General features: G+C 36.3%; 1 protein-coding gene across 4 annotated transcripts in view; it reads left to right on the plus strand.

The window, feature by feature from the left end:
* Positions 1-25,250, plus strand: part of GPM6A (glycoprotein M6A) — a 379,591-nt gene that overhangs the window by 265,420 nt on the left and 88,921 nt on the right. The window contains exon 1 of one of the 4 annotated variants that reach the window (XM_012454692.2): positions 8,656-8,679. The exons of the other annotated variants lie outside the window; for them this stretch is intronic. The gene's annotated coding sequence lies outside the window, so the exon portion shown is untranslated. Of the gene's footprint in view, positions 1-8,655; positions 8,680-25,250 lie in introns of those variants that run through there. 4 annotated transcript variants of the gene reach the window in all.

Genomic DNA, 25,250 nt, shown 5'->3' on the forward strand with positions numbered 1-25,250 from the left:
GGAATAAAATAGATAATTAGAGATTTATCTCCACTGTAAAAGTCCACAATGACACTTGCTGGTTTTTAACATTAGGTTCTACAAATTAATTAGTTTTAAAGGTTGTAAATAATAATGTTAGGTTATTTAAATTTTATTCATAATTTGTGTGTAATGCTGATTCTTCCTAAATTTAAATAGATACAAGTTATTGTCCAAAAATGTAGAGTCGCAGAAAATGTTTTGAGTCAACTTTCCATGTATGTTCATTTTCATCATATAGCTAGTAATTTTAATACAATTTCTACATATATTTTCAAACAGAATATGATTCCGGTACTTGTGATTTTTGAGTATGTAATTAAATCAAGTTGAGCAAAATATGTATAATATGCTAGCCTAAATTCAGTACATGTTTCTTCGTAATTCCTTAATATTTCATTAAGCTAGCTTTAAAAAATTAGTTTTAGAGACAATATTTTTTATATATTTGCCTTAGCAAACTATTGATCAAATACTATCTACTATTTTTAAGTCATTTTTAAAGGTTTTTTATGTTTTCTGTTTTCCAAAATATTTTTATGTAATTTTTACTTTCGTGGAATAAAATGATCAGCAACAAAACTCTTATATTTTATGAAAGGAAAGCATAAATAGTTTGGCAATTTCTAAAAGTTAACTTCTTAATATATAAAACTGAATTAGCGGTTTTCGGAAAAGAAATCATTGTGGCTTAGCACATTCAGAGAAGCCAAATGACTCAGGATTGTAATGGTTCATCAAAATATTTTCAAAAAGTCACTTTTTCCCCTCAAACCTTAAGAATTTGGGGTTTGCTATTATAGAATAATTTGCTCATGAAAATGTGACTCATGAACAGAATTTATTAAGAAAAAAAGTCTGTAGGTTTATGAAACAGCTCATCCATTCTACTCATCTTTACATTTTATATTTAGAGAATTTCCCTAATACTTATAGTTAGTAACTTTCAACAACATTTAATTTTTTATCATTATTAGCTCTCAAATTGGGAATTACCAGTGTTAAGCTACAGGCATTAGTCATTTGTAGGCTTAGAAAGGACATTTGTCTCTGGAAAATATGGAGGATTTCATGTCTGAAACCTGTTAGAAGCATCTTCCATCTATAGGGGCTTGACAAAATGCATCTAATGTATTATTATTTATAATAGAAGTTATATTTATTTGGCAAAAATACATATGCCAGATGACTAAATGACTTAACATGAAATTTTGGGAGAAGAATTGGGTAAATAGAATGACAAATGTACCAATTTTTAAAATTCAGGCGAAGAACCTAATGAGAACAATTAAGAACTTATTCTGTCAAATGAAAACTAAAATAAAGTATCTTCTATTCAACACCTTGTCAGCCACAGCTGTAGTTTTCTTTAATGCTTGCTTTAGACTTATACCAAATGCTCACTAGTTTCTTAGAACATGATATGACCACCTCCACAAATTATGTCAGTTTTATACTTAAATGTTTTTTTCATGAAAGCAAAGACTACTAGGCTTCAAAACTAAGCTGAGTTTAAAAACTGAGGTTTTAAAAATCTGCCTGATATCCACGCCACCTATAACTTTGTATATCTCAAACAAATAGCAGATGGTGTGTAGGGAGGGTGGAGTGCAGCATGCATCTAAAATGAAAATTCATGGAATTTCTTGGACTTAATCAAATTATCTGCACTCAATTATTTACAGTATGAACACATTTTTCCTCTTCAAATTGAGAATTATACTTTTAAAAATTATCTTTGCATTTTGTTTATCAAAGGTTAGAGATTTTTTAAATTTCTATAAAATTGTTTTTAATCCTCAAATCACTGAACATTTCATCTCTGAGCCCTCTATCCCATTCATTTTCATTCCATTCTGTCCTTTACTCTACCTCCCTACCTAACCCACCCAGAGATACTATGAAGTATATATGGAGGAGTTGAGTCCTTTGCTTGCCAATTTAGTGTCTGTATTTAGTTTGTTTGGGATGGTTTTAAGAAAACATATTGAGAATATTTTTTCAAATTAGTGCCACCAAGAGAAGCAAAATGGTAGTACTGGCCAGAAGACATACTGCCATTTTCTGAAGAGTTCTGCGTGATTGGCCACAACGAACAGTGACCAAAGTAGCTTTATTTTGATATTGGGTGGCTGATAATGGGTTGGACATTTGGTCCCTCTAAATCTCATGTTGTAAAGTAACCCCAGTGTTAGAAGTGGGAGCGGTCAGGTGCAGTGGTTCACATCTGTAATCCCAGCACTTTGGGAGGCCAAGGCAGGCGAATCCCCTGAGGACAGGAGTTTGAAAGCAGCCTGGTCAACATGGTGAAACCCGTATCTACTAAAAATACAAAAATTAGCCAGGTGTGGTGGATTCGCCTGTGATCCCAGCTACTCAGAAGGCTGAGGCAGGAGAATCGCTTGAACCTGGGAGGTGGAGGTTGCAGTGAGCTGGGATCACGTCATTGCACTCCAGCCTGGGCAACAAGAGCAAAACTCCATCTAAAAAAATACAATAAAATAAAAGTGGGGCCTAGTGGGAGGTGTTTCGGTCACGAGAGTGAATCCCTCATGAATGGCTTAATGCCCATCCCAAGGTAATTAGTGAATTCTTGTTCTATTAGTTCATACAAGAGCTGGTTGTTTAAAAAGAGCCTGGTATCTTTCTTGTTCCCTCTCTTGCCTTGTGATGCATCTTCACCCTCCAGCATGACGAAGACTCCTAAGGCCTCACTTGAAGATTCTGGTGCCACGTTTGTATAACCTGCAGAATCATGAGACAAATAAACCTCTTTTTTTTTTTTTTTTTATAGATTGCCCAGTCTCAGGTATTCCTTTATAGCAATGCAAAACAGACTAATACAGTGACCAAGAGGTGTTTTGGGTTTTGAGTGTTCAAAAGCAGAGACCATCTTTTACTTCAAACCTTGTTCTGTAAATGGTGGGTGCCCAAGTGAATTCTGCTATTGACATGACCAGCCTAGAGTTCTTTAAAAACCAGGAGTATAGTGAATGCATAAACCAATAACATAGTAACTTATAATCATTACCAAGTATTATGCACTCTACATAATTGTAATATACCGTTATACTACTGGCAGTCCAATAGGTTTTCTTTGACACCTGCATCACCACAAACATGTGAGTAATGCATGACATTAAATGTCAAGTAATCCATGACACTAAAATGCCTATGATGTCACTAGGTGATAGAAATTTTTCAGCTACATTATAATCTTATGAGATCACAATCATATATGCTGTCTGTGGTGACCAAAACATGGTGACTGGTGACACTGTGCATCAATGTAATATAATTTGCATTTATATTAAGATTTGTTATTTTATTACTACTAATTAATAACTAGCTTTTAAAGAGAGCTTTTATATAAATATGCCAGTAAGCATCCTTGTTAAAAAAAAATCTGAAGACGATATTTCACTACAATTTCTTACTCAGTAAATTTAGCTATTTTGGGATATTATTTAAGATTTATTTTTGTTTCAACAACATAAAGCCAACATTATTGAGAACAAAATTATTATCTTCTTTGTAGAGCATTGTAATTATTTTCAAATAGTTTTTATTAAAGAAAACCTTGGTATTGTTAATATTTTGTGCACCAGGAGAAAATAATTTGGTAATAAGATGGTCATTCTTTAAAACAGGAGGCGTGAATCCTCAGAGGTCAAGACTCTAAGTTGGTTTACTTGCATTTTTATACATGCCTCCTTCTAAGAGTCCTTTCTACAAGAAAATATTTTTTTTATATCAGGTGCTGTGGGTCACGCCTATAATCCCAATGTTATGGGAGGATAAGGTAGGAGGATTACTCGAGGCCAGGAGTTCCAGACCAGCCTGAGCAACATAGCAAGACCCCGGGCATGGTGGTGTGTGCCTGTAGATAATTAGAAGGTTGGGGTTGGAGGATCCCTTGAGCCTAGAAGTTCAAGACTGCAGTGAGCTCTGACTGCACCACTGCACTCCAGTATGGGCAACAGAGTGAGACCCTGTTTCTAAAAAATATAAATAAATAAAAATAAAAGAAAACATTCTTTTAGTTTCAGAGACCTTGTGGATAAAACCGAATTTAGAAAGGTTTGTGACTGCCTTTATATTTTTATGTAGGTCTATTGCTAAATGACTCTATACATACGATGTTTATCTTCCAAATCCATTTGTGTCTTAAGATTCATAAATAGTTCTGATGCTTATGTGTAATAGAGGCTTATAATTTGTATTCTACTTTTGAGTAATGATTTTATTTGTGAAAAAGAGTTTACAGTGATATCATCTCTGCATTGATTACATTTCACACCCTGATTAGTGTGTTTGTCCCTCTCAGGGACTAAGAATGGATCACTTAGTAATAATTAGGAATGGAAATTCCTTCTTGCTTCCCAAATTAGGCAGAATTTAGGATCAAATCTGAATATAACTGTAATTAATTTTCTCTTTATATGACCCCTAAGATTTTAAGCTCCTAAAATCTAGGGCCATTTGTTTCTAACTTTCCTATAAAATTTCCACACTAATTCTTCACCCTTTCAGAACTTAAGAGAGATTTTTTTGCCAGGGACGAAGAGGATTAATTCTGTAATTCACAGACCCTATTTAGGCCGAAGTAAGAAAAACTCAGTAAGAATGTACTTTGAAAACTGTTATAAGTTGCACCAAATGTCACATATAAAATATACAGTATAAAACATTGCTCTGCACAAAAATATAGTTTCATGACATTTATAAAGTAAGCATTCAATAATTGTTCATTGTCTTATTGGAAAACACATGTAGTATGGAAAGTTCTTATAAATAAGTTATTCTCAAAGGTATAAAAGGGCTCACAATAAGGAATAGGTTACCTAAAGTAAATATTGTAGTATTTATTAAAAAAGTAAAGGACTGACTACACTTGAAATAATTTAATATAAATTGAGAAACCTTGAAACTAGCAAAGAGGATTGATAATAATTATTACACAGAGGCCCACTGAATGTTTTTTATAGGGACACGATCAAGTGACAGTGGTGAGTCAGTTTAATTCATGGCCTTTTGGGTGCAAATTAGAAAAGAGAACAGCTAGAGGCAAGGAAGCCAAATATGGTTCTGAACCATTAATCCAAGTACAAACTGAAGAGTTGCAAGTAAGAAGAGGAGCACTGGCAATCAGAAGAAAATGTTGAAATTAAAATATATACATATTTGGCAAAAAATAATAAAACAACCTGACTTCCAATAGAATATAGGCAGTAACAGAGATAGATTTAAATAAATACAATTTAATTTTTCAAGCTTCAATCATGGAAGTCAAATTGAAAGAGATGAAAGTTCAGGTTTGGAAATGGCGAGTATAACAAAACATTAAACTGGGCATGCTCTATAGGAATTTTGATGTTTGGGATAAAAGTTTAAACATGCATGCCAGAAATATTATGATAATTCATAGTGGCATTTTAATTTGCTAAATAAACTATCAAATTATCATTAAAAGACCATTTTAGAGATGATTAATGCGATTTTTTAAAGCCTAGGATATGTACTCACTACGCGTAGACGTAAGATTAAGCTTGAAAACAAGATTGTTTTCCTGAATCTTTGTATTTTATTCTTTTCATGGTCTCTCAGAGATAGAATGAATGAGTTAGGTCTCAGGTGCATAAAATAAAGAGCACATGTTGACTTGGAAGAGACTTTTGTTTTTTTAGTGGAGGAACGTTATGAAGTTAGTCAAATCTCCAATAAGGAGACATTTCTCCTCACATATGTGAAACAACAGCAATAACAAAGGACAATTGAGTTTATTTTTAAAAAATAGTTTGAAGTGTTTAAATAGCTTGATTTCTCAGAAGTTTTTTTTTTTTTTGACTTGCATCTTTCATAAGGAGTGTCTTTTTTTTTAAAAAAAAAAAGCACTTATGAGTAACAATGAGAACACATGGACACGGGGAAGGGAACATCACACACTGGTGCCTGTTGGGGGATGGGGGGCTAGGAGAGAGATAGCCAGGGGTGAGGGTAGTGGGGAGGGATAACATTAGGAGAAATACCTAATGTAGATGATGGGGGGATGGAGGCAGCAAACCACCATGGCATGTGTATGCCTACGTAACAATCCTGCATGATCTGCACATGTGCCCCAGAACTTAAAGTATAATTTTTTTAAAAAAGGTGATTTTGTATAGTAAAAAGACATTTCACTCCTGGGCTACAAGCTTCATGAGGAAAGTGACATGTCCATTTCACTCATCATTATATTGTCTGTCCCTAACTCGAGTCCAACACTTAGTGGTTGTGGCTTATAGCTTAACTCTGCTGCTGATACCTGTGTGGACTTAGGCAAATAAATCAATACTTCCATGTCTCAGTTTCTTCAGGTTATGAAATACAGTTAATGACACAGAAATTCTTGCCTAATAATTGGCCAAATAGGTGTTAATTCTCCTCAAAATTTAAACCCCTATAGAAATGTACCTCTTAGCATTATATCATAATATTTCTCTGAGGTAAATGAAAACTTGATGATAACCTTCAATGTATGAAGAATTATCATAAAGAAGCTGCAATAAGCTTTTCAGTATCTGCTGCTACAAACTAATTTTAAGTTGTGGTATTAAGTATTTGAGTTGGTTATAGAAAGATGATATTTTCATCTCAAAGAATTCTCATAATTTGTGTATTTTTAAAGACATAGGATGAAATTTTCTTACCTGGTTTAATATAATTGCATTACTTACTGAAACTTATATTAATCTTCCAAAATGCCATGGTTTTCCAGATTATATAGATAAGCTTAATGAAAAAAGGATGTGTGTATATATACATATATATATGTATATATATACATGTGTATATATGTATATATATACACATACACTCATAGAAAAAAGTCTTTCATCTTTTAAAAGTTACACAGATCTGGAATTTAACTGGCGTCTAGTAGGCAATAATTAATACAGAAGTAAAAGAGACCAAAAAATAGGGAATGCCAGAGAGTTTTAGATAAGGTCAGAAACATGTGTACTACTATAGCAATAGCACTTGAGCAAAGAAGTGAGGAGGTGACAGAGGAAGTCGTGTTCTCTACCCGAGGGAAGAACAGCCTAGGTATAAGGAACAGCCAGTTCAAACATCTTGAGGCAAGAGTATTCCTGTTATGTATGAGAAGCAGCAAAGCTAGTGGGGCTGGAGCTCAGTGGATGAACATTGCCTTAGGCCAAGATGAGGTCAGACAGGTAGCAAGTGCTGAAACTATGAAGGCTTTAGACTGCTAGGACTAGTCTATCACCCTGAGTATACTTAGGGGCTATAGAAGTGTTTTAAGAAAAGGAGTGGGGCTGGGAGCAGTGGCTCACACTTGTAATGTCAGCGCTTTGGGAAGCCGAGGCGGGTGGGTCATGAGATCAGGCGTTTGAGACCAGCCCAGCCAACATAGCGAAACCCTGTCTCTACTAAAAATACCCACCCCCCACAACACACACACACAAATAGCTGAGCATGGTGTCAGGTGCCTGTAAACCCAGCTATTCGGGAGACTGAGGCAGGAGAATGGCTCACACTTGTAATCTCAGCACTTTGGGAAGCCGAGGCGGGTGGGTCATGAGGTCAGGCGTTCGAGATCAGCCCAGCCAACATAGCGAAACCCTGTCTCTACTAAAAATACCACCCCCCCTCCCCCCCCCCACACACAAATAGCTGATCATGGTGTCAGGCGCCTGTAAACCCAGCTATTCGGGAGACTGAGGCAGGAGAATCACTTGAACCTGGGAGGTGGAGGTTGCACTTTGCCAAGATCACGCCACAGCACTCCAGGCTGGGCGACAGAGCAAGACTCCATCTCCAAAAAAAAAAAAAAAAAAAGCAGAGGAGTGATGTGATCTAACTTTCCAAATAAATTACTCAGGCTACTCTTTTGAGAATAAAACTAGATTGTAATAAGGAGCAATTTATTTTCTACAGAATGCTTTTCAGATGCTTTAACTGTTCATGCAACAAATATTTATAGAGCCTGGGCACTGTGTAGAGGACACTGAAAAAATCCTGCTTACCCTTGTGGAGAGCAGCACTCCTTAAATAATGAAAGACAGGCTTGAGGTCAGATTTTCGGTGGAATGACGTTGTCAGGAAGATCAGGGTAGTCGTCTCATGAAGTAATTGTTGAGAGATCAGAAGTGTGAAAGTTCAGTAAGTGAAAACGAAGGTGTGACGCAGGTGTGGTTTGGGAGCGCATTCCAGGCACTGGGGTGGTGCGGTACTCAGACTGGCTGTGTGCCAGGGAGGAACTCGACGAATCCAAGAGATGAAACTCCAGCTAAGCAGTGGCCACAGAACAGAGTTTTGAAAGCCAGGCTGAGAGTCTGCCTTTATTCTAACACCTGGAATACTCTTCACTTTTCTAAGATGTGCCCTTGTATCTTTTTATAATTAGCAAGTTAGTGTAAACTGAAGAAATGACAAACTGATATTCAACATTTTCTCATAGAAATGGGCCAGTGGAGATGCAATCAGACCCACTAAGTCCCCTTTGAGTGGTCAAGAAGAAAAGGATGACTGCCAGAAGGTTGGTGGAAGAAGATGGAGGCAAAGGAGTAGAGGAAGAGATGCCAAGAAGCCAGACAACTGATAGATATTTTGACCCAAGTAAAAGCAGGGTCAAGAAAAATGGAGGGGTCATTCATGGTCAGTTTAGTTGAGAATTGAATCATGTACTTTGCTGAACATGGGAAACCATGGGAATGGTTTTTGTGTGGTGATGGATTAGATGAAAATGACAAAAAGATGTAAAAATACAAGCAGCAATTAGAAGCAGTTTGGCTACAAAGAGAAATAAACTAGGACAGCATCTTAAACTTCATCTGCCAGAAGGGCATATGTAGTAAAGAAAGTTCTATGTTTATTTGTAAAATAAGAAAAAAAAGATTCAATAATAGTTGGAAGCCAATGGGAAAATCCAGCTGAGAAAGTTGCGTATGCATGAAAGGCAGCATAACTCACTGTACGAGAATCTTCAGATACTAGGAGGAGAGAAGTTAACTTTATACATACATATTTTTTAATTTTTGATATTTTGGATACATAGTAAGTGTATACATTTATGGGTTACATGAGATATTTTGATATGGGCATACAATGCGTAACTATCACATCAGGGCAAATAGGATATCCATCACCTCAAGTATTTTTGTTTTGTTTTGTTTCAAACAATCCACTTACACTCTTTTAGTTATTTTTTAATGAACAAATAATTTTTTTTTACTGCAGTCATCCTGTTGTGCTGGCAAATACGAGGTCTTATTTACTTTTTCCAACTGTTTTCTTTTTGTATCCATGAGAAACTGACTTTAAATAGGGAGATCTTCTCACTTGTCAGTAGTGAAGGGATTTTCACTTCGAACATAGAGGAGGCTCTGAAGGAGTCAAAGTGCATTTTCTGGCAGATCTGCACATTGGCCACCAGAAAGAGAGGGGCATTCTAATCTGATGACTTCTATAATCCCTAAAATAGGATGATCATGTAATTTGTCATTGAAACTGGAACACTTTGGAGGATGAAAATAGGCACTATGAATAATGAAGCTAGGATTGTTTTAGCAAAATGGAACTTATGGTCACTATCTTTTTTTAATTCTCTATATTTTACAGATTTTATTTATTTATTTAATTATACTCTAAGTTCTCGGATACTCGTGCAGAACGTGCAGGTTTGTTACATAGGTATACAGGTGCCACGGTGGTTTGCTGCATCCACCCCCTGTCATCTACATTAGGTATTTCTCCTAATGCTATCTCTCTCCTTTCTCCCCACAACCCCATCAAGAAGTGAAGACATTTATGCAGCTAACAAACATACGGTCACTATCTTGAGTTCCCCCAGAAACTGCTCTGGTATAGAGATTTGAGTTTTGGTATTAGATATGATAGATTAGGAAAACATTAGTAGGGGAGTAGGAAATTCATATGGCTAATATAATCTGGGGAACTAAGGAAACCAGTAAAGCACACATTACAATCCATGTGTCACTTTGCGCAGTTGGAACCACACCCACCTGGGGAACCACTCAGAGCCACTGTAGATCACACACCTGAAGAGTTCCGTCATCCCAAGAGAGAAGCTGGATATTTATACCCAGCTCCTGTCAGTCACTGGATGAGGGGTGTTCTTAGATGGGCATTCATTTCCCTGCACTTGCCTCATTAGCAGACAAAGCATTTGTGAGGCTGAAGACACTTTCAGACAGAGAGACACAGAGGTTGCAGATTGAAAGAGGAACTCTCAGATATCTAGCAAAGGGCTAACGAAAATGCAATAGGGAGAGGGCACCAACAGCTTTCAGCCTAAATTTCAGAGTAAGTGACAGTGCAAGTGAAGATGATCTCCTGAGAGTTAGGGGATAGTTGGGAAGTTGAAATTTTATGAGCACGGAGAATATATAAACAATTATATGAGAAAACATGATTACTCAGCAGTACTGAGACCTCTGCACCACAACTAGGAATATTCTAATCATCCTTGAAATAATTATTTGTATCTTTATCTACAGAATAGGAACTGCCATGATTGGAAACTAATTATATAAGGTCACAAAAACAATAAACACAGAGGTTGGAAAACAAAATCATGTACTCCGGCTTCAGATGCTCTATGTTCTTTTCAAAGTAACATCTGGCAAAGATATGTTCAATGAAGTCTTTTGATACTTTTTGTTTTGTTTGGAATTTAATTTTTAAAAAAAAATTTTTGGTGATGGATCATTTTTAGTTTGTGTTTTTAAGGGAAAATACTTCATTGTTTCTTAGATTCTCACAGGAAAATGGCTACAATCCATTTGCATGTGTTCACAATTTTTCTGTTTTTTCTATCTAATATTTCTAAATTCCTCCCTATAATTTAATGTATAACCTATGATGTTTAATAATAACTCAATCAAATGTACAGTTGTTCCATTGTTACCAGAAGTATGTAAAAAGTGAGATGATCTGAAATTGCTTGGGATATTTTCTAGAAAGTTTATATAATTGTATAATGATATTAGTGAAAGAAACAAGTGGATAATTGCTAACATTCAGGCAGTGTATAACTAAGTGGTGAGTTTTCTAATCAGTTAACTGTGGGACACAAATCCATAGCAAATCAGATCACATTTGTATAGCATTCTCATCATGGATCTACTCAATACTCTGGCAAAGTAGGCACTTAATTAAAAAGACCAGAAATTGTCCATTTCTTACCTCACAAACAGATTTGTGACTAAAAGTTAAGGATATTGAATGAATACAGACAAGATGAATTTGTTTTTCCCTATGTTGCATTCTTTTTTGTTTTTTAGACAGAGTCTCACTCTGTCACCAGGCTGAAGTACAGTGGCGTGATTTCTCAGCTCACTGCAACCTCCACCTCCTGGGTTCAAGAGATTCTCCTGCCTCAGCCTCCTGAGTAGCAGGAACTACAGGCGTGTGCCACCATGCCCAGCTCATTATTGTATTTTTAGTAGAGACAGGGTTTCACCATGTTGTCCAGGATCGTTTCAATCCCTTAACCTTGTGATCTGCCTGCCTTAGCCACCCAAAGTGCTGGGATTACAGGCATGAGCCACCACACCCAGTCTCTCCATTAAATTTAGTATTTTTTTTTTTCCATTTGCAACTTTAGATGAGTGTTTGCTCTTCTTCAACCCTTACACTGCACGCATCCCGATATGAATGAGTGAACTAACTGCCTTGGTAGAACTTTGTTTTCGTGTCTACTAGGTTGCTTTTGTAAAGCCTAATACTGCTTCTATTTTTGTAAATCAATAATTATTTGAAAGTGTTTTTCAAAGATTTCAGACTTGTCATCTTTCGGTAATACTGACGACATATGCCAATTCCTGCTACTTTCCTTTCCTTCAGTGAAATATGATCTAGAATTTCTGCAACTTGACCATTTTCAATTTGACTATTTTTTCTTTTGGGGTACTAAAATTTAGAAGGTGATGGGAGATTTTTTTCTTTTGGAAAATTTTTAATACTATTTATTTATGTTTTGAGACAGTCTCACTCTGTCACCCAGACTGGAGTTCAGTGGCAAGATCTTGGCTTACTGCAACCTCCATCTCCTGGATTCAAATGATTCCCCTGCCTCAGCCTTCCGAGTAGCTGGAATTACAGGTGCATGTCATCTGTATTTTTAGTAGAGACGTTGTTTCACCATGTTGGCCAGGTTGGTCTCAAACTCCTGACCTCGAGTGATCCACCTGCCTCAGCCTCGCGAAGTGCTGGGATTGAAGTGAACAACCGTGCCTACCCTCTTATAAAAAATCAAGGTAATTTTTTTTGCATTTTAGTTTTTGTTTCTTTCAGCTCCTCTGCATCATAAATTATAATAATGCTTTGGAATTTTACAATGAGAACAAACTTCTAGTCAATCTTTGAATACAGATAACCAACATAGTGTGAAGATTATGAAATATAAAGCTTCAGCATAGTTTCCTTAAGAGATTAACTGTTTAGATTTATAACATGCTTTTGAAATAATATCTGAGACCATAAACACAAAAATATTAGAATACATTCATAATGTATTTTCTACAATATGAAGACAACACTTTTTGATAAAGAAAACACAATTGTTAAGAGTTTTTATAAGAGACTTTCAGAAGAATTTTTTGTAAATGCAGATAAATAAATGATTCAAATGAACTCTAGTTGCATTAGTAAAAAAAAAACAGGGTACTTGGAAAACGTGATACATGAAAATAAATTTGATGATATGTCTGTGAAGTATCTTGCTATAAAAGTTAATTATTTTAAATTATATCTTTCATGTTGTCAAATTGAATTATGATTTATGGTTTGCATCTACTCTAATGAACTGCAAAGTATTCATTTCATGTAAATTATTAAAATGCAAATTAGCATACAATTTTTTTCTATATTGATTGGAAACATTGGACTATCCTATATGATAGAAAGAAGACAGGCTTATCTTTTATTTATACTGTACTCATTGAAACTGTTTTTATTGTTTTTGAAATACAGGCTGTATCATTTATGGTTGAATGAAAATATGACAGGGAACAAAAATATACACTAATATAACACTCTTTACCTGGTAATAAGAAAATGAGATTAGATGTGGTGGCTCATGTCTGTAATCTCAACACTTTGGTTGGCTGAGATGGGAGGATCTTTTGAGGCAGCAGTTCTAGACCAGCCTGGGCCATATAGTGAGACCTTACCTCTACAAAAAATTAAAAATTTAGCCAGGCGTGGTGGTGCATGCCTGCTACTCCAAGCTACTTGGGAGGCTGAAGTGGCAAGATCACTTGAGCGCAGGAGGTACAGGCTGCAGTGAGCCATGATAGCACCACTGCACTCCAGCCTGGGTGACAAAGCAAGATTCTGTTGCAAAAAGAAAAATATATAGATATAGCACAGTAAAATACAGTATTGCACCATTATTTTAGAGCTAATAATAAGAGCTTATATTTGTTAAGCTGTTACTATGTGTAAGATACTCCTCCACTATACATTTATTTTATCACAAAAATAAAATATTAGTTGAACAAGAACTATGTGTGAGCAGGTAAATTGGAATCCAGAGTTTACATCAACGCATATGGGTAGAGAAGGATGCAATTTGTAGAGTAGTCAGTATAAAATTTGAGCAAAATCTTGAAGGCAAATGAAGACATTAGTTCAGGAGACATGTAAGGGAAGAATGTTTGCAGTAGAGTGCTTCCCCAGGGAGAATGCCCAAGAACCAGCATGTGCTGGGTGTTCATGACACAGCAGAGAGGAGCATGTGGCAGAGTGAGGGAGAAGGAGTGAAGTAGGAGAGGTCAGAGCAGTGGCGAGGGAAACATTATGCACGGTCTTGGCAAACTGTTGTAAGGATTCTGTCTTTACTCCAAGGGAAATGAGGAGCTACTGCATGTTTTTGAGAAAAGCACTCTTCACTCAAGGCCTGATTCTATTTTCATCTGACTCTCAAGCTATCTGTTTTATTGCCACACACATTTATTGTTCGTTAACAAATGACATATACAATGCACAGTACATTTTTTGGACCAGCATGTATCTCTCTGCTCTGCCCACCCCCAGCCTCTGTAAGTGGCATTCTACTCTCTGCTTCTATGAGTTCAACTTTTTTTTTGGCGGGTAGGCAGGGGAGGGAGTCTTGCTCTGTCGCCCAGACTGGAGTGCAATGACAGGATCTCACTGCAATATTCACCTCCTAAGTAGTGGGATTATAGGCATGGTCCGTCATGCCTATCTAATTTTTGTATTTTTGTAGAGACGGGGTTTCACCATGTTGGCCAGGATGGTCTTAATCTCCTGACCTCAGGTGATCCACCTGTGTAGGCCTCCCGAAGTGCTGGGATTACAGGTGTGAGCCATGGTGCCTGGCCTAGTTCAACTTTTTTATGTTCCACATATGAGTGAGATCATGTGATATTTGTCTTTCTGCAGCTGGCTTATTTCACTTAACATAATGGCCTTGAGGTTCATCCATCTTGCTGCAAATGATGGGATTTCCTTCTTTTTTAAGGCTGAATGGTATTCCATTGTGTATGTATGCCATATTCTTTTTATCTGTTCATCCACTGATGATTGATCTTATATCTTGGCTATTGTGAGTAATGCTGGAATGAACATGGAAGTGAAGGAATCTCCCACTTACACTGATTTCCTTTCCTTTGGTTATACAGCAGTAGTGGGATTGCTGGATCATATAATAGGTCTATTTTTTATTTTAATAAATAACAAATAACATTAACAAATGGCAAGTATAATACTTTATACTTATTTTGTTTTTGAGACAGAGTCTCACACAGTCGCCCAGGCTGGAGTGCAGTGGCACAATCTCAGCTCACTGCAGCCTCTGCCTCCTAGATTCAAGCGATTCTCCTGTCTCAGTCTCCTGAGTAGCTGGGATTACAGGCACCCGCTACCACATCCCGCTAATTTTTTATAGTTTTGGTAGAGACAGGGTTCCATTACGTTGGCCAGGCTGGTCTCATACTCCTGACCTTGTGACCCACCTGCATTGGCCTCCAAAAGTTCTGGGGTTACAGAGTAAGCCACTGCACTAGACCCATTATACATTTTTAATAAGATTTTTTTTTATATGAGAAGCTTAAAAATTCTGGGTTTAATGTATCAACTGATGATAACATTCCATTAGTTTATCTATTATTTGTCCAGTAGAAGATTCAATATTTAGTAAAACTTTATATATCTTTATAAGTGATAAGACCAGATCCTTCATTTATTACTCTTAATTTTCAAATGCAACCAGGCTAGAATATGAACATTCCATTACATATTGTTTCTTAATTTAGGTAATAAAGAGTTAAAACATGACAAGTTTATAAGTTCAATTTCTGGAATTTTTGGTAAAAATGTAGTACTCTGGCTAAACGCCCCCAGAAATACCCCTTTGCCTGCCTTTTAGCACCACAGCATCTGTTGAATTTTCAAGCTGACTTACCTCTGGATGATTAGTCAGCTACATCTAAGGAGTTTAAAAATCAAATACATGGTTGAAATCGGAGTCAGGATAGGACTGAGAAAATAGGGAGAAAACCCCAACACACAGTAATTTTCACTTTTATTTAACATTTGTCTGGTACCAAAGATAAACTGAGTCAAGTCCCTCTGGGACATTTGCTTCCTAGTCCTGAGTTGGTCAAGGTTGCTTCTGTCACATTTGTGTTCTGGATTTTACTCATTCAGTCATAACTGTGAAATACTCCAGGTCTTGTGACTTGTTACGTGAAAGAAAAATAATCTTAGAAAAATATATCAGCTTTTTGTAACTAAACTGGAGCAAGTGTAGGTCGTATTTAGAATCTCATTATGAGACCAAACCATTGGTGCTAACATAAACGTTTTGTCTCATATTTTAACTACAAAATATTATAGGATATATATATATACATATATATATATGATCCCTGTCTAAATGATAGTATATGTGTGTGTGTGTGTGTGTGTGTGTATATATATATATATATATATATATCAGCCTGTGCGACAGGGATCCCTGTCTAAATGATAGGAGATATAATAGGGAGATATATATATATATCCTATCTATCTATCTATCTATGTATGTATGTGTGTATATATATATCTAGATATCTATCTCTCTATATCTCCTCTCTATATATCTCTCCTATGTATATATATATATATCTCCTATCATTCTGTCGCACAGGCTGGAGTGCAGAGGCACAATCATGGGTCACTGCAGCCTCCACCTCCCAGGCTCAAGTGATCCTCCCACCTGAGCTTCCTCAGTTGCTGGAATTACAAGTGTGCACCACCCTGCCCAGCTCATTTTTTAAATTTCTTTGTAAAGACGGTTTTGCCATATTGGCCAGACTGCCCTCGAACACCTGGGCTCAAGAAATCTGCCTACCTTAGCTCCCCATAGTGCTGGGATTACAGGTATGAGCCACCATGGCTGATCAGAGAAAGGATTTTTAAACATATCGCTGGTTTTAACAGTAAAGAGAAAATTTCACATATTGTACATCATGCACAATATAATGTTTTTTGAGACAGGGTCTCACTCTCTCACTTGCCGGGTGAGATATCAGCGCCCCTGCACTGGGAAAAGGTCCATTCGCAGGTTGGTAGAAAGAAGTTATAGACATCAGTATAGGTGTGAAAAAAGGAAAGTTTATTAGAAAGGAAGAACGCTGCTAAAGGGTGCAGTGGTGATCTGTGGTGCATTTTCCTTAGGGGTATTTATGAACCTTAAGGTGGGAACTTAGGGTTGTAAAATGAGTTTGGACATGGCATTCCAGAGATGCACAGAAATTCTAGTTACTTATAGAAGTTGAAAGAGGCCTGGAACCAGATGTGACCAGGTGGTCTTTGTCCCCTTTTAAATTCCTCAGATAAGGAGTTTTTGTCTTAGGCTGGGCTGTTTGAGAGTCACTAGGTGATTTCCACTCTCTCGTCACCCAGGCTGGAGTGCAGTGGTGTGATCATAGCTCATGCAGCCTTTAAAATAACTGGGATTGAGAGATACTCCTGCCTCAACTTCCTAAGAAGCTGGAACTACAAATGCACACCCCACACCGGGCTAATTTTTGTACGTTTTGTATAATTGGGGTCTTAACTGTGTTGCCCAGGCCAGTCTCAAACTCCTGGCCTCAAGCAATACTTTTGCCTCAGCCTTCCAAAGTTCTGGAATTATGGGCATGAGACACTGCACCTGGCATATAATATAATTTCATAAATTATTGAATGTAACTTGGCCACACTTGAGAAAAAAAGGAAAATAGTAAAAGTTATCAGATCACTGAAATAGATTTTTCTCTGTCATTAGTTTAAATCACGGTAAATGTCTTTCACTCCAATTACTTTCTCTCAATTCCAAGTTCAGTCTTAATATAGGTATTATCAGATGTTGGGTAAAAATAATCTTTTCAATTATCTGAATTTGTTCACCATCCAATTTATATACCTTTTGAATACCTATTATCTACCAACTGAAGCCACATGAAGTGTCAACATTTTTCATCAAGAATACAGAATATTTATTGTCTTCCACATTTTAATTCCAAGTAATGTTACTTATGTAGTAAGAAGTGTCTAAGAATTGGCTCCCAGGGCTTTCCAGTGGTTTAAGAAAAACATTAAACTAATAAGTTGTACAGCAGCTGTAAAGATAATAAAACAAGTCCTATGCCCCTTACCACCTCTTAAAGGAGTTGTTAAACTAGATCTTGCTTTTTTTTTTTTTTTGAGACAGAGTCTTGCTCTGTCAACCAGGCTGGAGTGCAGTGGTGCGATCTGGAATCACTGCAACCTCCGCCTCCCAGGTTCAAGTCATTCTTCTGTCTCAGCCTCCCAAATAGCTGGGACTACAGGCACACACCACCGCACCCAGCTATTTTTTGTATTTTTTGTATTTTTTTTTTTTGAGACGGAGTTTCGCTCTTGTTACCCAGGCTGGAGTGCAATGGCGCGATCTCGGCTCACCGCAACCTCCGCCTCCTGGGTTCAGGCAATTCTCCTGTCTCAGTCTCCTGAGTAGCTGGGATTACAGGCACACGCTACCATGCCCAGCTAATTTTTTGTATTTTTAGTAGAGACGGGGTTTCACCATGTTGACCAGGATGGTCTCGATCTGTTGACCTCATGATCCACCCGCCTCGGCCTCCCAAAGTGCTGGGATTACAGGCGTGAGCCACCGAGCCCGGCCCTATTTTTTGTATTTTTAGTAGAGATGGGGGTTTCACCATGTTGGCCAGGCTGGTCTTGAACTCCTGACTTAAGGTGATCCACCCACCTCGGCCTCCTAGAATGCAGAGATTACAGGCATGAGCCATTGTGCCTAGCCTAGATCTTGCTTTCTTAAAAATAGAAAAAAAAATACTAGAAAACTTAAAGTTACTGCTAGTTGTTGGAAAAATGCTCGCAAAACAGAAACAGCATAGTTCTGATATTACTTTATCTATAGTCTTTTCATCACACCCTAACAATGACCATTTATGGCCAAATACAGAAATGACTATCTTTACATTGTGAAATACATTTCTAAAGTTTCTTCGGTTTAAGATCCATCTTTTGCTTCTCTTGCTGTGAATCCAGTATATATTTTTCCAATATGATTTGACTTGACAACATGTTGAAACTGAAGGGTAGACATTTTGGTGGGTGAACTTGACTTATCCTTCTCGTACAAAAGATAACCAAAGGAACAAAAACACACCAGAAAATAGATGTAGAAGATAAGTCACTGGGGTTATTCAGTGCTGTGTCCATGAGCCAAACTCTGTATGAAATGCAGGATATATAAAGATACATGAACCATATTCCTCGGTCTTGGGAACTAATTATTAACCTCATGCAAACTACAATCCAGGAGTGCTGTACTTCAGTGTAGAGCATATCCTAGAAATAATAAAGATCTAATGTTTTATTTAGTATTTCTGCCTTTTAAGCTATTCCATGGACAGTCTTCTATTTTGCGGTATTCTTATTTTCACTTCACAGCCACTAGAGGTGACTGATAGGAATTGAAAATGAGCTTTGTGTGTATTCATAAAATTCTGGGGATTAGTAACATGAAATAAAAAGATTTATGTGAAGTGCAGGTTTTCTTATGTAGGCTGAGCCCTCTTAAGGATGTGTCCTGTGGTGAGCAGAATACAAAAACACCTAAAAGGCATATTCTGTTATCGTATGTTCATAGTCTGCTTTGTAGTCCTCTTAACTTCTCTCTAAACCTTTATTATCAGCCCCGACCATCCAAAGGTCATATGAGATATGACCAAAAGAAGCAAAGGACATTAAGTATTTGGGTGACGGGATAAATTAGTCAAGACCGAATTCGCTGTAAGAAAAAAGCAGTGCATCTGTATTTTCTTATCAGGGTGCTCAGGCGGATTGTAATAGAAGCAACAAAATGACAGGCTTATGCTTGGCTCAAATAAAATCGACATTTCCTCTATAACATTTAAAAAGATTGATGAGGGACTTTGAACTACTATTTCCCTGGCCTTTAAGGAGCAAAGCATAATCCAATAGCTCCTTTAATGAAAGAGAGACAGGGAGAGAGAAGGAAAATATTGTTCTTTTGATTTAAAAAATATATTTTTGCTTTTTAAAGTCTCTGACGCCTGAGAAAAGATACTGCTTGCAGAAGTGACGTATCTACTTTGAAGTGCTGCCATTTGCCTCTCTATTTCCAAATGTACCTTAGACAATTCAAGCATTCTAGACAGCACTTCAGGATTCCAGAAGAGTTTTTCTTTTAATAAATGGTGACAATTTGTTTCTGACATTGTAACAAATTAATTGTTGCATACACATTTTGAACATTCTGATCATGCTCATGATACAAAATGGCGTACTGTGATTATCAGGACACAATTAGTTTTGTTCTCTAGTCCATACATATTTTGAAATAACATTTTGATGTAGAAAATGTTTTAGACTATGACTGAAAATTTTGTGTCATACCCAATTTTGGTGTGTTGTAGCAACTACGAAACAGAATTTTTAAAATATGCGCTTCTTAAAAGAACTGATTTTTTAAATTTGGAATAAATATATAAATTCTAAAAAGCCAGATTGCATTAAAAATCTATCATGTTTTTAGTAAGATGGTTGTATCTGCAAATGTTTTAGTGAATTTCTATGAACGAAATTAAAGAAGCTTTCTATAAGTAATTCATGTTCTCTTTTTAAAGAGAATTTGAATATTTTTCATTTCTAATTTTTCTTTCACAACTTGAATTCATAATCAGTATTTATTTTATAGTTATTTTAGTCATTTGGTTTTAAAGTTATGTTTTTATTTTTAAGAATGGCTTCAAGTTTCTCAACTGTATTTTAAGTATGTTCCAATTCTGTCAAAATGATTTCTATTTAATCGTGTAGTGGAATGTTCTTGTAGATGATCCCATCTTTGCCTTTTTACACTGGAACTTTGAACAAACCAGTGATTCATACATTCATGGGTTTTGTATGTGTGTCGTATGGTTTAGGCCTTCACCAATTTAATTGTAATAATGAAAATATTTCATTGTTTTTTTTTTTTTTTTTTTTTTTTAATTTCTGAGAGTCTCACTCCTCACTCAGGCTGGAGTGCAGTGGCTTGATCTGGGCTCACTGCAACCTCTGCCTCCCAGGCTCAAGCAATTCTCCTATCTATGCCTCCTGAGTGGCTGAGACTACAGGCGCCCACCATCACACCCAGCTATTTGTTGTATTCTTAGTAGAGATGGGGTTTTATCATGTTGGCTAGGCTCATTTCTAACTCCTGACCTCAAGTGATCTTCCCACCTCAGCCTCCCGAAGTGCTGGGATTACAGGTGTGAGCCACTGTGCTCGGCCTAATAGATATATTTATTTTTCTAGATCAGTTTATAAAGTTTTATTTGTTCTTTTATTGTTTTTAAAGTAACAATATAGTAAAATACAGATGAAAATATTTTTGATGAGTGAGTTTGTGTGTAAGGGATTTGTTTTCTTTAAAAGCCAGATGAATTCATTTAATTATAAAAATTAATGATACATATAAACACTAATTTAATAAAAACAGATCTACAGACTATCTGGCATAACATAAGTTATTGCCATTTTTGCAGTTGTTATTTTTGTTTTAAGAAAATTTCTCAATAACCATGAAAATAAAAGCATCTTAAAATTGCCCTGGTCATGAGGGTGCATTTATGGCACCAGAACACATACCTATTCTGGAATTCAAATGGCTTTTCTTAATTAGTGCAATTTTACAAAACTTTATATATTGGTTAAAGTTAAACAATAACTTCATATGCCATATTGCTTCACTAAATAACACATAATGCTTCATAATGCTTATTTAGCAACACAAAATACCTTATTTATGCTTAAAACTCTTGGCAATTGTAACAGCTTTTCCAGGACATCCAGAAGACATAAGAAAAAATTATTATACATTCTTTATTATATTAACCAAGAGCATAACATGAAGGCTAAATTGTATAAGTCTCATAAGTTTGAGATATTTTTATCTAATTCAGCATATTCCAATTTTTTCCTAGAGGATCAATCTTATCAACTGGTTCTCTCTTCTTTACTAGTCTTTAAAAAGTTGTCTATCTAAGAAGAATAATTTTAAGTAATGACTAATTATCTTTTATTACTCATGTCTATGTCCATATGTACAAATAGCATTTTACACCAGTGCCACCATAGTATGTTATAAAATTGCAACTGCCACAAAAATTTTGGCAATCTGTAAGTCTCATCACTAGTGTGGAGATTAGGGAGAAAAATACGTAATTAAAAAACAAGCTTCTATTACTAAATCATGGACTTGAATGGCTTTTATGATAAAGAGAATTCTACATGACCACCAAGGAATACCAGATTTTTATTAGTCATTGTTAAATATTGAAAATAGTGTTCTCTTTTATGAACAGTAAAGGGATTTTCTCTAAGGAAGACACACATTTCAGCTCTAAGCAGGAAGGAGCCTAGCATGGGAAGAGCATCAGATCATCAAGGCAGAGGAAACAGGAAGAGTGTAAAGACTTGTTTGCAAGGGGTTGAAAGGTGGCCAGTGTAGCTGGTGTGCGGTGAGCCTCATGGGCCGCGGTGGGAAATGATGCTGGCAAGATCACACGCAGCATCCTAGAATAGAAGGAGTGCATAGAAAGTATAATGGTAAGTTAATGTAAAGGAAACTTGAGGAAAGATCTTAAGCAGGAGACTGACATACTCCAGGTCATACTTTGAAATAATTCCTTCAGCTGCTGAATTGATGTTGTGTGAGATAAGATAAAATATAGACAAATCTGTTTCCACGAAACACATATCTGAGGAACCACATTATTTTGGAGCAATACTTAACACATTATTTTCAAAATCATGGAAAATTTTATTGGATACTGGTAAATAACTTGTAATAATAAATTCCTTTAAGAAAAACATGATCTTATTTTCCTGAATTAGTTTGCTTAAGAGGCTAATTATTTTTACTTTTATTGGCAATGTCTTCTGCTTTTCCTGTTTGGAATTTAATCGTTGTGAAGGTCTCAAGGTCTTCTGTGACTCTTTCTCTGTTGTTTTTGATGTGGAAGTTTGTGTTTTTATTTTGAGTTCGGAAGAGAATCATACTGATAATCCTCAACATTGTGTTATTAACAAAACAGAAGTTTAGAGAGGGATACATTCAGTACAAGTGTTGCCAGTTACTTTTTTGCATTCTATTATGTGATGTGCACTACATCAGTTTCTTCTTCCACAAATTGAAGATTATAGTACAATACAGCAATTGAATTATCTTTCCAGCAACCTGCATAAACACTCTTTACAAGTTACTCAGAAAGAAAACTAGGCTCACTTTTTTTAAGTTACAGGAGAAAAACAAAAAAACTGTGTTGTAGCTAACCATTCATTGCCTGCATTTCTCACTCTTAATCCCAAAGTAGAAAATTTTTATGATTCTGATATTTCTCTGCAAACTGGACATGGTGGAGGGTTTCAAGCTAATGACCACTTTTGGACCTGTCTTGGTTGTTGAGACATATTTTTCAACTGGATCACTTATTCAACAAATATTAACTGAGCACCTACTATGTGCCAAATATTGTGCTAGGACATGGGCATAGAGAAATGAACAAAATACAAATTCTTGACCTCATGGCTTTAACAGTTTGGTAGAGATTCTATTAAAAAAGAGTCAATAGTAAGATAAATAATACGTGGGGTGGTGATGAGTGTCATGGAGAAAAAGAAAGTAACCATTTGGGTGGAAAGATCAATTTTAAAATGGATCAGCTTGTGTCAGACTAAAGATGGCTGCAAATTCTACCCCCACTCCCATTCAGTCTTCAACTCTTCCTCCCACCTGCTATCCCAGCTGAATCTGAGCTGTCTGTGACTACTGTGATAATAGAATATGGCAGAATTATGCAAGTTCTCAGCAGTTATAGGCATGCTAGCTGAGGTGCCATACACACAAGGAAGAAACCACCCCAGACATCCAGACCAGTCAGACATTCAGATGACTGCGGACCTATTCCCTTTCCGGCTGTGTCTGCATGAACAATCCCGAGTGAAAGCTGCCCAGCTGAGACCAATAAACCCATGAAGATGTGAGAAATTATAATAAATTGCTGCTTTAAGCTAGTACATTTTAGGGATGGCTGGTGAGGCAGCAATGGATAACAGAACAAACACACACATGAAAGGACAAATGAATGAATACTTTGAGCAAAGATTTGAAGATTGTGAGAGAGAAATCTATGTGGATATTTAGGGGAAGATAATTTTTGTTAATTAGTCCATTCATTACAAAAGAAAATGAAGCTTTTAACTGTATTTCAAGACATTATCTGAACCAGTAGGGTATATGCTATCAAAACCCACAGGTGTATGAAATTCAAGCTAGTTTTTTGTTTTTTTTTTTTCCTTCCAGTGATTGTTTTTCTACATCAGAAACATGTCTCTACCTGACTGTTCCTTCACCCTAGGGGCTTATTTATCACAGTCAGAAGAGTATGGTTCTATTCATAATAGAAGCAATTAACTTCCCTGCCTTAGGGAAACAAGTTTAATTAATCAAAACATTCTTGCTAAGTCGTGTTGACCAGTACAGAATGTTCTGTAATTAGTAATATATTTCTTAATAAAAACTACTGGAATGTTAAATATTAATCTTAATAAACATTTTCATGATAGCATTTTAAAAATAAGAATGTCATCATTCTTCTGAAAAATTAACAATAAATAGGCTTTCAAGTACTCCAGCAGTATCTACTCTCAATAGTCACTTGAGAAATTGCCTGTCTACAATTATAGCTCTTTCATATGAGCTGTACAGTCACACCAGGCAATGCATTGAAAGTCTTGGGTGACCAGGTACGGTGGCTCTCCTCTGTAATCCCAACACTTTGGGAGGCTGAGGCGGGGGTATCCCTTGAGTCCTGGAGATCAAGGCTGCAGTCAGCTATGATCAGACCACTGCACCCCAACCTGGGCACAGACTGAAACCCTGTCTCTAAAATATAGAAACGAAAACAAAACAAAACAAAACAAAAAGTCTTGGTGTTGTTTCCGATGCGTTGGAACTGTTAACAAAGTTCTTATTGATTATCAATAGTTATAAGCTGTATGTGTTGTTTAATCATTTGTTCAAATTTTTTAGAGTAATTCCTTCTTACTCTTTGTATTACATGTATATCCTAGCTTATCAAATACATTTAAAGGATTCAAGGCATCTACTGTGATTTTATAGAACACTGCATGCCTTGCATATCTTGCAGCACCAGAATCAACTGAAGAACTTGATAAAAACCCACAGCATTCTCAGCAGAAGGGGTCCCAAAATCTCTATTTTGACAGTGTCCCTGGTGATTTTGATACCCAGCCACAAATAGGTAACTACCAAAAAAAAAAAAAAAATTAAAAGACATTATTAAATAAAAAGATGATAGAGGAAGTTTAAATTTTCCCAGAAGGGCTAAAAGACAAAAAAAGAAAAAACCTTATGACAAAGTAGAACAAAAAGACAAAAAAATCAAAATTGGAGAGAAAAGATAAGCAACTTAGAAGATCAGACAAGGAAAACCACCAACCACAATCAAATGTAGTGAGATTCAGCAAAAAATACAGTGAAAATGCTCCTCTATTTTCTACTAGAGGGTACAAAAATGACTTTGAATGCTGCGGATTCTTTCCTGTTTGAAGACGTTTCCTTTAAAATTAGTAACTGATTTATTTAAGCACAGATTATAGCCATGACTACAGTATTT

The sequence above is a fragment of the Aotus nancymaae genome, unplaced genomic scaffold (genome assembly GCF_030222135.1).
Source record: "Aotus nancymaae isolate 86718 unplaced genomic scaffold, 86718_ANA_hifiasm-v0.15.2.pri h1tg000115l, whole genome shotgun sequence".
In the NCBI taxonomy this organism is placed as follows: Eukaryota; Metazoa; Chordata; class Mammalia; order Primates; family Aotidae; genus Aotus; species Aotus nancymaae.